Genomic DNA, 13779 nt, shown 5'->3' with positions numbered 1-13779 from the left:
GTTGCAGCACCACTGATGGACTGCGAAGTCGTTGGTTGAGTAGCCTTGCGTATGATGTCGATGCTGGATCAGCGATTAAGAACAGTATTGTGGTATACCTTTTTGTGGGATTCTTGGTAAGTGATTGAGGCAGTGGTAGAAGCTATTATAGTTGTTGAAACATTTTGAAGCGCGAGTAAGAATTGGAAATGCGAAGAGATGAGTATGATTTCAATAATAAGAAGTGCGGATAATGATGTACATGAATTTTGTTCTGATGTATCGTCAGAGGTGCTTAAGGAAGTAGCTGCAAGACGCCGGTGTTAGTTTTCCGGATGATTTTGGAAGATTAGTGAATTACGGAATCATAATTGCTTCTGGTGATATGAGTACAAGTTGGAAAATAACATTATTAATGTTGGTAATGATGGTTTATACTCCATTATGGTTGTCGGCTATCTATTGACAAATTGAGGACTTGATCACCCTTAATCTCTTGTTGATAGTAGACGAAATCGTGATTGGATGGCATGGACGTATCTTGCTGGCTTGATAGTGCGTAAAGGGATGGATGTTGTGTCGTGAAGATAGTTGCTCTCTGGCTGGTGTGAATTAATGGAAAAGTATCCAAGAATAGTTAAGAAGTAATGAACAAGTCTGAGAAGCTGGTTTATTGGTGAGATAACGTCGCAAAGTGAAGGATTGAGAATGTCGAGTGAGCATCGATTTTGTGATGGATGTTTAAGGAAGTCTGAACTAGATTAAGACTTGTGAACCATGTAATTGACTGAAAGATTTAACGTGGACGGTGACTTAAGATGGATTATCAGAGTTGCGCAGCGGATGTGTAAGGTGGCACAAATGCTATGCGTGGGTGTTTGTTAGAGGTGAAGAACTAGGTATCGGAAGCCTAGGAGAATGATATGTTTTGATCTGCATGTTTGATTTGGTGAGTGTTGAGATAAGAACAATGTATCATAGATATGGTATTTTCTCGTGAATACTTGCCGAGTTTATAAGGATAATATAAGGGATGTTAGTTGATGGTGATGTTGGGTGTATTCGTCGAGTGATCTTGTTAAGTTGATGTTATTGTGATTCGGTTTCTGTTGTCATGATATTGTTGTTGGACTTTGTAAGTAAGAAGTGATATTTCGCACTATGACTGAGTTGAGTATGCTGGCTATGTTGATGTCACTATAAGAGTGATACAACGAGGCGAAGAGAAAGTTGTTGGCGTTTGTTGAAGATTGGCATGTATAATTATGGGAATGAAAGTTAGTATGTGTTCTGGTGTTGAGAATGTTGTTAATACAATAATGGTATGGCGTTGAAAACCTAAGTATATGAAGGTTATGATTGTTACTACCTTAAGAATCATATGTCAAGGTATGGTTGAGAAGTGATGACCCTGTTGCTAAGTTAATGAAGTAAGATGGTATCTCCACATTTAAGCGTGTTATTGTTGTTGCTACCTTAAGTGTTGATAAGCCGAGAGATTCCTGAGGTGGTTAGTAAGTTGTTAACAAGTGTGTCATAGAGATGTCGGATAATTGACGTTGGATTTAAATCGGATTGAGTTGTTTTGGTAGTCGAAGTGTTGTCAAGCGCAATTGAGAATTGGAGAGTTGGAAGCGAAGTTGAGGATGGTTATGTCAGATGGATTTTCGAGGACGAAAATATTCTAAGTGGGGGAGAGTTGTAACCCCCCGAATTTAATTAATTATTTAAATAAATTGATCGAGGATTTATTCGTTGGAATTAGTTGAAGTTGGGATTTATCGGTATTATTCTAAAGGCGTAATTTGGATTAATATGTTGATTTGAGCAGTTAAGTTGTGGTCGGATTTATTAGTCGGATTAGTCGGAGGATTATGAATTTGCGAGTCGGTATATTTAAGTTATGGATCGATGGTAGATGCGTAATATTATTGGAAATAATATTTGGGTATGTTGTGTGGTTAATTATTTATGTGTGTTATTTGGCTTAATTGAGTAATTAAAGAGATGTTATGAATTGGGCCTAAGTGGAAAGAATATAACACAATGGATGGGTTATGGGTTAAGCCCATTAGTGAGAAAAGATAGTAAGAGTTAGGGTTTTAGAGATTAAACCTCATAACTCATTTTGTGGAGAAAGAAGAGAAAGAAGAGAGGGAGAGAAGAAAGCTATGGCATGAAGAGAGGAAGGACTCCATTGAAGAAGGTGAAGCTTTTGCTAAGGTAAGGGTGGGGTTCTTACTCTCTAAGGGTTGGCATGATGATGTTTATGGTGGGTTAGATTGTATGTTATTCTCCATGGATGTGTGGGTTTGAAATTGTTAGGGTTTATGATTGAATCCATGAAATTGTGCCATTAATAATGTTGTTGATGTTTGTGTATGAACCCATGATTAGAAACATGTTTAGGAACCTTATATGTGTGCTAAATTTGCTTTCAAATGATGTATGGATTTGGTTTGGGTTGATGGGTGTTGTATGAGGGGAATGGGGAAGAAAATGGTGATTTTCTGAGTTTTACGCAGCATAGGTCGACCTACACAGAGGTTTGCGTCGACCTGTGCAGCCTTAAAAGGCAAAAATCTGGGTTTCTGACAAATGCGTCGACCTATTGGGTCAGCGTGCGCATACCCGAGGGGACGGAAACATTTATGTGTCGACCTGAAGATTCCTTTGCGTCGACCTACTGATGTCCATTTTTGACAGATTTTGTAAGGACCATAACTTTTGATCCGTAACTCCGTTTTAGGCGCCGTTTAAAGCGTTGGAAAGCTAACGCAATGAACTATACCATGATGCAATAAAATGATTCATATGATATAGTTTCCTATTATGTTTATTGGGATTAAGTGATGAACTATGTTGTGTTAACATATGAAGTATGCTCTTTGTGATGAATTGACATAACTGTGTTGTTGTATAACTTGATGTATGTTTTCTTATGATGATGCAATGTTATTGAGATGATGATATGTAACTTACTCATGATGATATAATGATGTATGTGATGTTATGTATAATTGATAAAGATGTTATATGCTATATGCGATTAATTGTGCGTATTGATATGTATGAATGGAAGATGATGCCATGTGATGAATTAATAATATATATGAAGTTGAATATAACGTATTATGATGATTACTTGAATTAAGGAATATGATGAATGTCTTGATGTTATTGGCAATGTGATGAATTGTTGATGTTTGTCGTTAACATGATGAATTGTTGTTGTTGTTGTAACAAGTTGATGTTTGTCGTTGTTGTGCAATATGTTGAATTGTTATTGTTGCTATAACATGATGAATTTGTCGTTGTTTGTTGTAGACCCTATGGTCACTATTGATAAGTTGTATTATGTTGATAAGAATGAAGTTGAATAGAGGTTTGATGTGAATATGATGTGATGATATGATTGAGATGTGGTAAATTACTATGATACGGTTATTGCCATAGAACCTTGGCATTGAGTTGATGTTGTTTAAGTTGATTATGTTGTTCAAGTTGATTATGTCGTTTAAGTTGATTAAGTGGTTTGAGTTGTGTTTGTGGATGTGAATCATTTGAGTCGCATCCATTGCATTGTTTGAGACGGCCCAATGGCAAACTGTTTGAGACGGGAGTTTTACTCCAATGGTACCACATGCATATGCATCAGTTTGAGTCACATTTGAGTCGCATTTGATTTGCATTTGAATTGTGTTTGGATTGTGTTTGGATTGTTGAGATGACGAGGTGTTTGTTGTGACGTGATAATGATATGTTTGTTATGACGTATTTGATATCATACTTGTAAATTTGAATATGTGGTTAATGACCTCGTTGTCGTTTTGAAAGTTGTATTATATTGATAAGTAGTTTTGCGGTGAAACTTGTTGTAAGATGTTATGTGATGCGAAGTGGTGAAATTATGTACGATCTATATCTCCTATATTATTTATCATGCATTCCTTTATATTGTAAGATATCTCACCCCTTTGCTGATATTTCCCCTGACATGGGAAATGGTCAGGTACTCAAGATTAGTCGTGGATGTTCGAGGTTATTGATGTGAAGTCATTATGTTGCTTTATGGCAAGTCGAGTTGGTGTCCATTGCTCTGATACGTAGCACTCGGGAGGGGATTAGCAGTTATTACTTGATTGTTGTATTCTATGATGATATTTGTGTTGAGTTGAATTGAAAGATGTCTATAAGTTGAAATTGGAAGTTATTGGATAAATTTTTATTTCCGAATGCTATGTATCTTTGATGATTACAACATGAGCATGTTTGTTTGTTTAAGTCGAATTGTGACATCCCATCTTTGATGAATATTTTTAAATGCACTCTGATTTCCGAAAATATATTGCGGGGTAGATTTGGGGTGTTACAATAGTGGTATCAGAGCAGGTCGGTCCGTCCGGCCAATGTTGTCTAATGATGTTTATTCCCGTGTACACGACGAGTGTGTGAAACACTGTCGGTACTTGTTGTTCTTTTGATCGTTTGTCTGCAGGAGTTGGTTTGAAGCTAAGTGGGGAAGAAGCTATGCTTCTCGGTTATGTTTCAATTGTAGGATGTAGTATGCTGCTGAGGGCGACAATGCAAGTGTCGAGGGAGTTTGTTGTTTCCCAAATCGAAGGTGACTTGGATTTAAGATTTTGGTTGCTAGTTAAGTTGGAATCTCTTGAGGAAAAGGATGATCAGGAATTTTTGATGTTTACTACCCGAAGGATGAAGAGCTATGTAACGACTGGTGATATGCAAGTGTGGTTCAAGTTACGGATGTTTGTGAAGGTAACTGTTAAGTAACAAGAGTAAATTCTAGAAGATGGAATTTAGAAGTTGCGATGTTGCAGCACCACTGATGGACTGCGAAGTCGTTGGTTGAGTAGCCTTGCGTATGATGTCGATGCTGGATCAGCGATTAAGAACAGTATTGTGGTATACCTTTTTGTGGGATTCTTGGTAAGTGATTGAGGCAGTGGTAGAAGCTATTATAGTTGTTGAAACATTTTGAAGCGCGAGTAAGAATTGGAAATGCGAAGAGATGAGTATGATTTCAATAATAAGAAGTGCGGATAATGATGTACATGAATTTTGTTCTGATGTATCGTCAGAGGTGCTTAAGGAAGTAGCTGCAAGACGCCGGTGTTAGTTTTCCGGATGATTTTGGAAGATTAGTGAATTACGGAATCATAATTGCTTCTGGTGATATGAGTACAAGTTGGAAAATAACATTATTAATGTTGGTAATGATGGTTTATACTCCATTATGGTTGTCGGCTATCTATTGACAAATTGAGGACTTGATCACCCTTAATCTCTTGTTGATAGTAGACGAAATCGTGATTGGATGGCATGGACGTATCTTGCTGGCTTGATAGTGCGTAAAGGGATGGATGTTGTGTCGTGAAGATAGTTGCTCTCTGGCTGGTGTGAATTAATGGAAAAGTATCCAAGAATAGTTAAGAAGTAATGAACAAGTCTGAGAAGCTGGTTTATTGGTGAGATAACGTCGCAAAGTGAAGGATTGAGAATGTCGAGTGAGCATCGATTTTGTGATGGATGTTTAAGGAAGTCTGAACTAGATTAAGACTTGTGAACCATGTAATTGACTGAAAGATTTAACGTGGACGGTGACTTAAGATGGATTATCAGAGTTGCGCAGCGGATGTGTAAGGTGGCACAAATGCTATGCGTGGGTGTTTGTTAGAGGTGAAGAACTAGGTATCGGAAGCCTAGGAGAATGATATGTTTTGATCTGCATGTTTGATTTGGTGAGTGTTGAGATAAGAACAATGTATCATAGATATGGTATTTTCTCGTGAATACTTGCCGAGTTTATAAGGATAATATAAGGGATGTTAGTTGATGGTGATGTTGGGTGTATTCGTCGAGTGATCTTGTTAAGTTGATGTTATTGTGATTCGGTTTCTGTTGTCATGATATTGTTGTTGGACTTTGTAAGTAAGAAGTGATATTTCGCACTATGACTGAGTTGAGTATGCTGGCTATGTTGATGTCACTATAAGAGTGATACAACGAGGCGAAGAGAAAGTTGTTGGCGTTTGTTGAAGATTGGCATGTATAATTATGGGAATGAAAGTTAGTATGTGTTCTGGTGTTGAGAATGTTGTTAATACAATAATGGTATGGCGTTGAAAACCTAAGTATATGAAGGTTATGATTGTTACTACCTTAAGAATCATATGTCAAGGTATGGTTGAGAAGTGATGACCCTGTTGCTAAGTTAATGAAGTAAGATGGTATCTCCACATTTAAGCGTGTTATTGTTGTTGCTACCTTAAGTGTTGATAAGCCGAGAGATTCCTGAGGTGGTTAGTAAGTTGTTAACAAGTGTGTCATAGAGATGTCGGATAATTGACGTTGGATTTAAATCGGATTGAGTTGTTTTGGTAGTCGAAGTGTTGTCAAGCGCAATTGAGAATTGGAGAGTTGGAAGCGAAGTTGAGGATGGTTATGTCAGATGGATTTTCGAGGACGAAAATATTCTAAGTGGGGGAGAGTTGTAACCCCCCGAATTTAATTAATTATTTAAATAAATTGATCGAGGATTTATTCGTTGGAATTAGTTGAAGTTGGGATTTATCGGTATTATTCTAAAGGCGTAATTTGGATTAATATGTTGATTTGAGCAGTTAAGTTGTGGTCGGATTTATTAGTCGGATTAGTCGGAGGATTATGAATTTGCGAGTCGGTATATTTAAGTTATGGATCGATGGTAGATGCGTAATATTATTGGAAATAATATTTGGGTATGTTGTGTGGTTAATTATTTATGTGTGTTATTTGGCTTAATTGAGTAATTAAAGAGATGTTATGAATTGGGCCTAAGTGGAAAGAATATAACACAATGGATGGGTTATGGGTTAAGCCCATTAGTGAGAAAAGATAGTAAGAGTTAGGGTTTTAGAGATTAAACCTCATAACTCATTTTGTGGAGAAAGAAGAGAAAGAAGAGAGGGAGAGAAGAAAGCTATGGCATGAAGAGAGGAAGGACTCCATTGAAGAAGGTGAAGCTTTTGCTAAGGTAAGGGTGGGGTTCTTACTCTCTAAGGGTTGGCATGATGATGTTTATGGTGGGTTAGATTGTATGTTATTCTCCATGGATGTGTGGGTTTGAAATTGTTAGGGTTTATGATTGAATCCATGAAATTGTGCCATTAATAATGTTGTTGATGTTTGTGTATGAACCCATGATTAGAAACATGTTTAGGAACCTTATATGTGTGCTAAATTTGCTTTCAAATGATGTATGGATTTGGTTTGGGTTGATGGGTGTTGTATGAGGGGAATGGGGAAGAAAATGGTGATTTTCTGAGTTTTACGCAGCATAGGTCGACCTACACAGAGGTTTGCGTCGACCTGTGCAGCCTTAAAAGGCAAAAATCTGGGTTTCTGACAAATGCGTCGACCTATTGGGTCAGCGTGCGCATACCCGAGGGGACGGAAACATTTATGTGTCGACCTGAAGATTCCTTTGCGTCGACCTACTGATGTCCATTTTTGACAGATTTTGTAAGGACCATAACTTTTGATCCGTAACTCCGTTTTAGGCGCCGTTTAAAGCGTTGGAAAGCTAACGCAATGAACTATACCATGATGCAATAAAATGATTCATATGATATAGTTTCCTATTATGTTTATTGGGATTAAGTGATGAACTATGTTGTGTTAACATATGAAGTATGCTCTTTGTGATGAATTGACATAACTGTGTTGTTGTATAACTTGATGTATGTTTTCTTATGATGATGCAATGTTATTGAGATGATGATATGTAACTTACTCATGATGATATAATGATGTATGTGATGTTATGTATAATTGATAAAGATGTTATATGCTATATGCGATTAATTGTGCGTATTGATATGTATGAATGGAAGATGATGCCATGTGATGAATTAATAATATATATGAAGTTGAATATAACGTATTATGATGATTACTTGAATTAAGGAATATGATGAATGTCTTGATGTTATTGGCAATGTGATGAATTGTTGATGTTTGTCGTTAACATGATGAATTGTTGTTGTTGTTGTAACAAGTTGATGTTTGTCGTTGTTGTGCAATATGTTGAATTGTTATTGTTGCTATAACATGATGAATTTGTCGTTGTTTGTTGTAGACCCTATGGTCACTATTGATAAGTTGTATTATGTTGATAAGAATGAAGTTGAATAGAGGTTTGATGTGAATATGATGTGATGATATGATTGAGATGTGGTAAATTACTATGATACGGTTATTGCCATAGAACCTTGGCATTGAGTTGATGTTGTTTAAGTTGATTATGTTGTTCAAGTTGATTATGTCGTTTAAGTTGATTAAGTGGTTTGAGTTGTGTTTGTGGATGTGAATCATTTGAGTCGCATCCATTGCATTGTTTGAGACGGCCCAATGGCAAACTGTTTGAGACGGGAGTTTTACTCCAATGGTACCACATGCATATGCATCAGTTTGAGTCACATTTGAGTCGCATTTGATTTGCATTTGAATTGTGTTTGGATTGTGTTTGGATTGTTGAGATGACGAGGTGTTTGTTGTGACGTGATAATGATATGTTTGTTATGACGTATTTGATATCATACTTGTAAATTTGAATATGTGGTTAATGACCTCGTTGTCGTTTTGAAAGTTGTATTATATTGATAAGTAGTTTTGCGGTGAAACTTGTTGTAAGATGTTATGTGATGCGAAGTGGTGAAATTATGTACGATCTATATCTCCTATATTATTTATCATGCATTCCTTTATATTGTAAGATATCTCACCCCTTTGCTGATATTTCCCCTGACATGGGAAATGGTCAGGTACTCAAGATTAGTCGTGGATGTTCGAGGTTATTGATGTGAAGTCATTATGTTGCTTTATGGCAAGTCGAGTTGGTGTCCATTGCTCTGATACGTAGCACTCGGGAGGGGATTAGCAGTTATTACTTGATTGTTGTATTCTATGATGATATTTGTGTTGAGTTGAATTGAAAGATGTCTATAAGTTGAAATTGGAAGTTATTGGATAAATTTTTATTTCCGAATGCTATGTATCTTTGATGATTACAACATGAGCATGTTTGTTTGTTTAAGTCGAATTGTGACATCCCATCTTTGATGAATATTTTTAAATGCACTCTGATTTCCGAAAATATATTGCGGGGTAGATTTGGGGTGTTACACCTAATGTTGCTTGTCACTTGTGTTAGTATCAGTACAACATTTTGACAAATAAAAACTTTTCTTTTGAGATTAACATGTGCATCGCATTCTCATTATCTTTTTCAAAATAGAATTGTCTCTAATCAGAAAGTAAGTACTTGATACCAAGGAAAGTTCAACTGAAATTCCATCGAGTAGTATTACAAAGGCAAAGGTGGGTCATCCACAAAGCAAATACCTGAAGCATCCATCTGGTGGAATAGTTCATTTCAATCTAGGGCATTCATCCCATGATCAACACTGGGTATGTCTGCAGGAAGTTTGAATGTCACTCTTCGAGCTTTAGGATGAGGACTATCAGGCCTTTTTGATGGTGTTCGATTATCGAACACATACATGTTCGGACGGAGTCCTTAAGTCTCCCAACCAGTGGTATATAGTATCCTTTCGAATGATTGTGCCATGAGGTTGTCATAGACTGCCCCACACTTGGGACACATAACGATCTCTATATTTTCCTTGTGACATCTAACCAAGAAACTCACTAAGCTTTCCTCTGGCCTTGGATAAACCTTCAGCAATTGGTTTCCATCTCTCCAAGGTCTCTGCATCCTGTTTCATTGGGCCCTTTCATTATTAGCTTGGACCCTTCGATTCAGCATAATCGAGCACCTAGGACACATTAGCATCCGTCCAGCATTTTTCTCATGACACTTTTCAAACTTCCACCTGTCTGTGGACTTCCATAGTTTCCCTTTTCCCTCAGCAGACACTTCTCCAATTCCTCAATCTCAGATAGAGGTTGTCTAACATTCACCATGTTGACGCCAGCTGGGGAAGCTTCAAAGATTTGTATCTGTTGAAGTTTCACCCTGAGGTCTTCAGTGGCCTCGCTAGTTTTCTCCTTCAAATCTTCAGTGATCTCTGCTTCGAAGGACTCTTCAACATCAGTATTGAAGGTTGGATTGTCATTTAGGCTCTCAGTAGCCTACTTTCCAGTTGAAACCATCTCCCATTTGTTGCACCCCAAAATTTGCCTATCTAATTTTATTTATAATTGGCTTAAGTTTCATATTCATTTGCATATATCCACTAGACCATGTAACGCATTTAACATAACATGCATCATTAATTAATACATCTGGCTGGGGATCAAGGATCTTGAAATATTAGGGTTCGAATTGTTCATTGCTTAAGCTTATTGAGTTTAGTCGATTAAAGATGAAATTAAGGTCTCATGTCTTCAAGTTTCATCACCAAGGAAATTTCATAAGGGGAATTGTTTATGTATCAAGATTATCTATCATAATTTGTGGATCCTTTGTAATTAAGGCAAGTTCGGGTGAATCGGTAAATTGATTTGAGCTAAGAGTTTCTTTGAAGAGGCAAAATAATTCGGAAATTATTCATTTGAAGTTCGAAGTGGATCCGAGATAACAAGTAATCAAAGTTGTTTAGAGTTCTCAATATTGCAATATGGAGAGATATTGGAGAATTTAAATAGATGCATAATTAAAGGAAAGAAGATTCCATTAAGTCAAAGGAAGTATCTCACTTTACAAGTGTCCATCAAAACAAAATTCAGATCCTATTACAAATCCATCTCTAATTCATTCTCAAATATAAAGAAGCTGCACAAAGAATCTTTTCCTAGACTTATCCCTTCAGTTTTCAATTTCATTCCAATTGCCTAGTCACTCTCCACTTCGTATTTCTTTACAGCATCAATTCCTAATACTACTTTGGACTTAGTCTTCAACATCACCATGATCCTATATGTGTGCCAAGAGTAGGTGAATTCCATTTGTACCATATGCTACTGTCAAGCCAAACTTCTCCACATCCAGCCTACATCAAGACAAAAAAATAGACAAGAATGCATCAGATAAAAACAAATTCAAAGCCAATGCAAAACCACATCTAGCTGGTAATTCTTGGACCTGCTGCAATCCTGCATAACCCACAAAACATCAACCATATTCATATCAAAACCTTAACCATGTTTCAATTTTCAACAAAAGCTGCAGCCTGCATACAAATTCAAGAAGAAAACCAAATAAAAATCCACAAGCCATACAAGTTCACAAGGTCTACCAACTGCCATTTAACCTCAATTTCTCATAACTGAATTATAACAAACACCTATGTAATACGGTGAATGGACTTTTATTCGAAATGTGCGGATAGCAAGAGTCGCCACCGACTTTTATTTTCTCCAAATATTGGAAAGGCCAAAAGAACAGGAAAAACCTTTTAAATAAAATAGGGTCCGGGGGGTAATTATGCAAAGGGAAGGTGTAAGGCACCCTTTGCATCCATGGTTTTCTATGGGCTCTTAACTGCTTTGCTCTTTGTTTTCAGAAATGTAGAAGAAAAAAAATAGGGACTTTAGCTCGTGAATGAGCGTAGCCCTTTTGAAGGTTTATGAGAAAGAATATGAAAAAAAAATCTTTAGAGCAAGGCAAAGCAATTAAGGGCAATTACCTTATAGTTTGAAAAATGGAGTTCTTTTAGCCTTTCAGGGTGAAAGGGTCTATCCTTGCCATAAGTGGGCAGGAAGCCTTTCATTTGGAGGTTGAAGGGTCATCGAGAGTTCGTTCGCCATAAGACTGTCCCATGCCATAAGGGGCAGGTAGTCTAAGAGAAGAACCAGAATAGCCTTTTCGTAGGCAGCCAGAGGATACCTCAGCCTTTTCGTAGGCAACTTCCGAGGGTCGAGATCATGTTTAGTGTATCGAAGGCAGCATCATTAGGGACCATGATCTTTAATCGAGGCGACATGGCTGAGGTATCCTCGTATTCGAGGGACTGGCTATTCTGCAAAAAACACAAAGGCAACAGGCAACAGGCAACAAGGCAACAAGGCAACAGAGAGGTTACCCCAAAAGCGTGCGTGTGTGCAACAATCACGTGGTTCAATTCAGTTATTTATCTTATAATTAGTGATTCTAGATCCAATTCAAAGTTGTTACTAACCACACAATCATAAAGCATTATCAATAGAAATATAGGGAAGGGGGAAAATGAAACCACCGGATCCCAATAGGGTTTGACATAAGTAATTATAAAATAGAAAAGATTTAGGGTTACCAATGACGTAGCTTTGGCACTCGGCAAACCCTGAAAAAGTGGGAAAAATGGCAAACCAAAAAAATAGGGTGAGTGCATTATCAAGTTCGGAGGCAAACGCTATTAAATCTAAAAAATAAAGATATAAGGAAAATTAAAATAAAGAAGGTAAAGAGGCACTTAGCTTCGAATTTGATCTGATATGGTTGGCGATCGAAGACAACCTCGGGGTTAACCCTGAAAAATGGCGAAGGCAGAAAGAGAGGTGAATGTATGCATAGTTCCTGAAAGGTTAAGGAAATAAAATAGACTTTAAGATAAATTAAATACTTAGTTTTGAGTCTTGATCGGGCGCGTAGTCGGAAGGTATCTGGAAAGTCGATCCTGAAAAAAGGCACAGAAAAAAGAAATATTTTTCAGTGTAGGTATTATCTTCGTAAACCCTGATTAGGGCACAAGTTAACCATGATTAATAGAATAAATAAATAATAAATAAATCAATTAGCTATTGGTTTTTAACCTGATTAATTAAATAGATGAAAAATCAAATTTCGATTAAATTTTCTAACCATAATATCTATTTTTATCAATTAATAAATTAATCAAACAATTAAACCATTAAATTACTTTAACCATTTAATTATAAAAACATATTGTTAAGAACCAAATTAAATCAATTAATTGATTATTGGAAATAAATGTGTTTTTTTTTATTTATAAAAGAAGATTAAAGGAAGTTATTAAAAGAAAATTTACTAAATCAATAACATAAAAAGAATAAAGGAAAATAAGTGAATAAATAAAACTATATGATAAAATAAATAAAAAATTTAAGGGGACTTAGCTAGAATCTGGTGCGGCTTGGCCACGAGGGTGCGTGGTGTTCCTCATCTCCCAGATGCGTTGGATATGATCTGCAGTTGATCTTAAGGCTAGAGATGGCTGGCGCGTCGTAGGCGTGTGTAGGCAGCCAATACTGAATCTGCAAGCATAGTTATAGGGAAAATAAAGAAGCAAAACGCAAGAGGCAGGGATCGAACCCCTGCGCTTGCATATGAACGCTTTTAATGCGCACTGCTTCACCACTGGACCAGATTTGGTTCGTTGTTACAATTCAAACGCATTACATCATATATTAAAGACCCTTACCTCCAGAATTTAAAACAAATTTTCGCGCCTTGCTGTATCATCTTCTTCGTTGGGATTCTTTTTTAGGCAACGATTTTAACAGCGGCTTTCCACCGTGGCCGTATGCTTATGCCCCTAAAACCTACACATTATCACCGATAAACACCAACCAAGAGCCTTGATTGAACGTTCAGGACCTCACGAGCACCATGAGACTATTGATTTATCCTGCAATTGCTTACACACAATAATCCCAAATTCGAAGAACAAAAACCCTAACGATGGTAAATTCTTCAAACCGTAACAGAAATCAAATTAAAGGTGCAGAACGCTTTAAAACATGATTATAAGCATGAATCTATGATCAAAATATGTTTATGCTATGTAAATCAATGCAATCGAATCTCTTAAAAGTAGAACAAACCGTGAGAGTTTA

This window comes from Vicia villosa, unplaced genomic scaffold (genome assembly GCF_029867415.1).
Source record: "Vicia villosa cultivar HV-30 ecotype Madison, WI unplaced genomic scaffold, Vvil1.0 ctg.000219F_1_1, whole genome shotgun sequence".
NCBI classification, from domain to species: Eukaryota; Viridiplantae; Streptophyta; class Magnoliopsida; order Fabales; family Fabaceae; genus Vicia; species Vicia villosa.
This window is presented reverse-complemented; position numbering follows the sequence as displayed.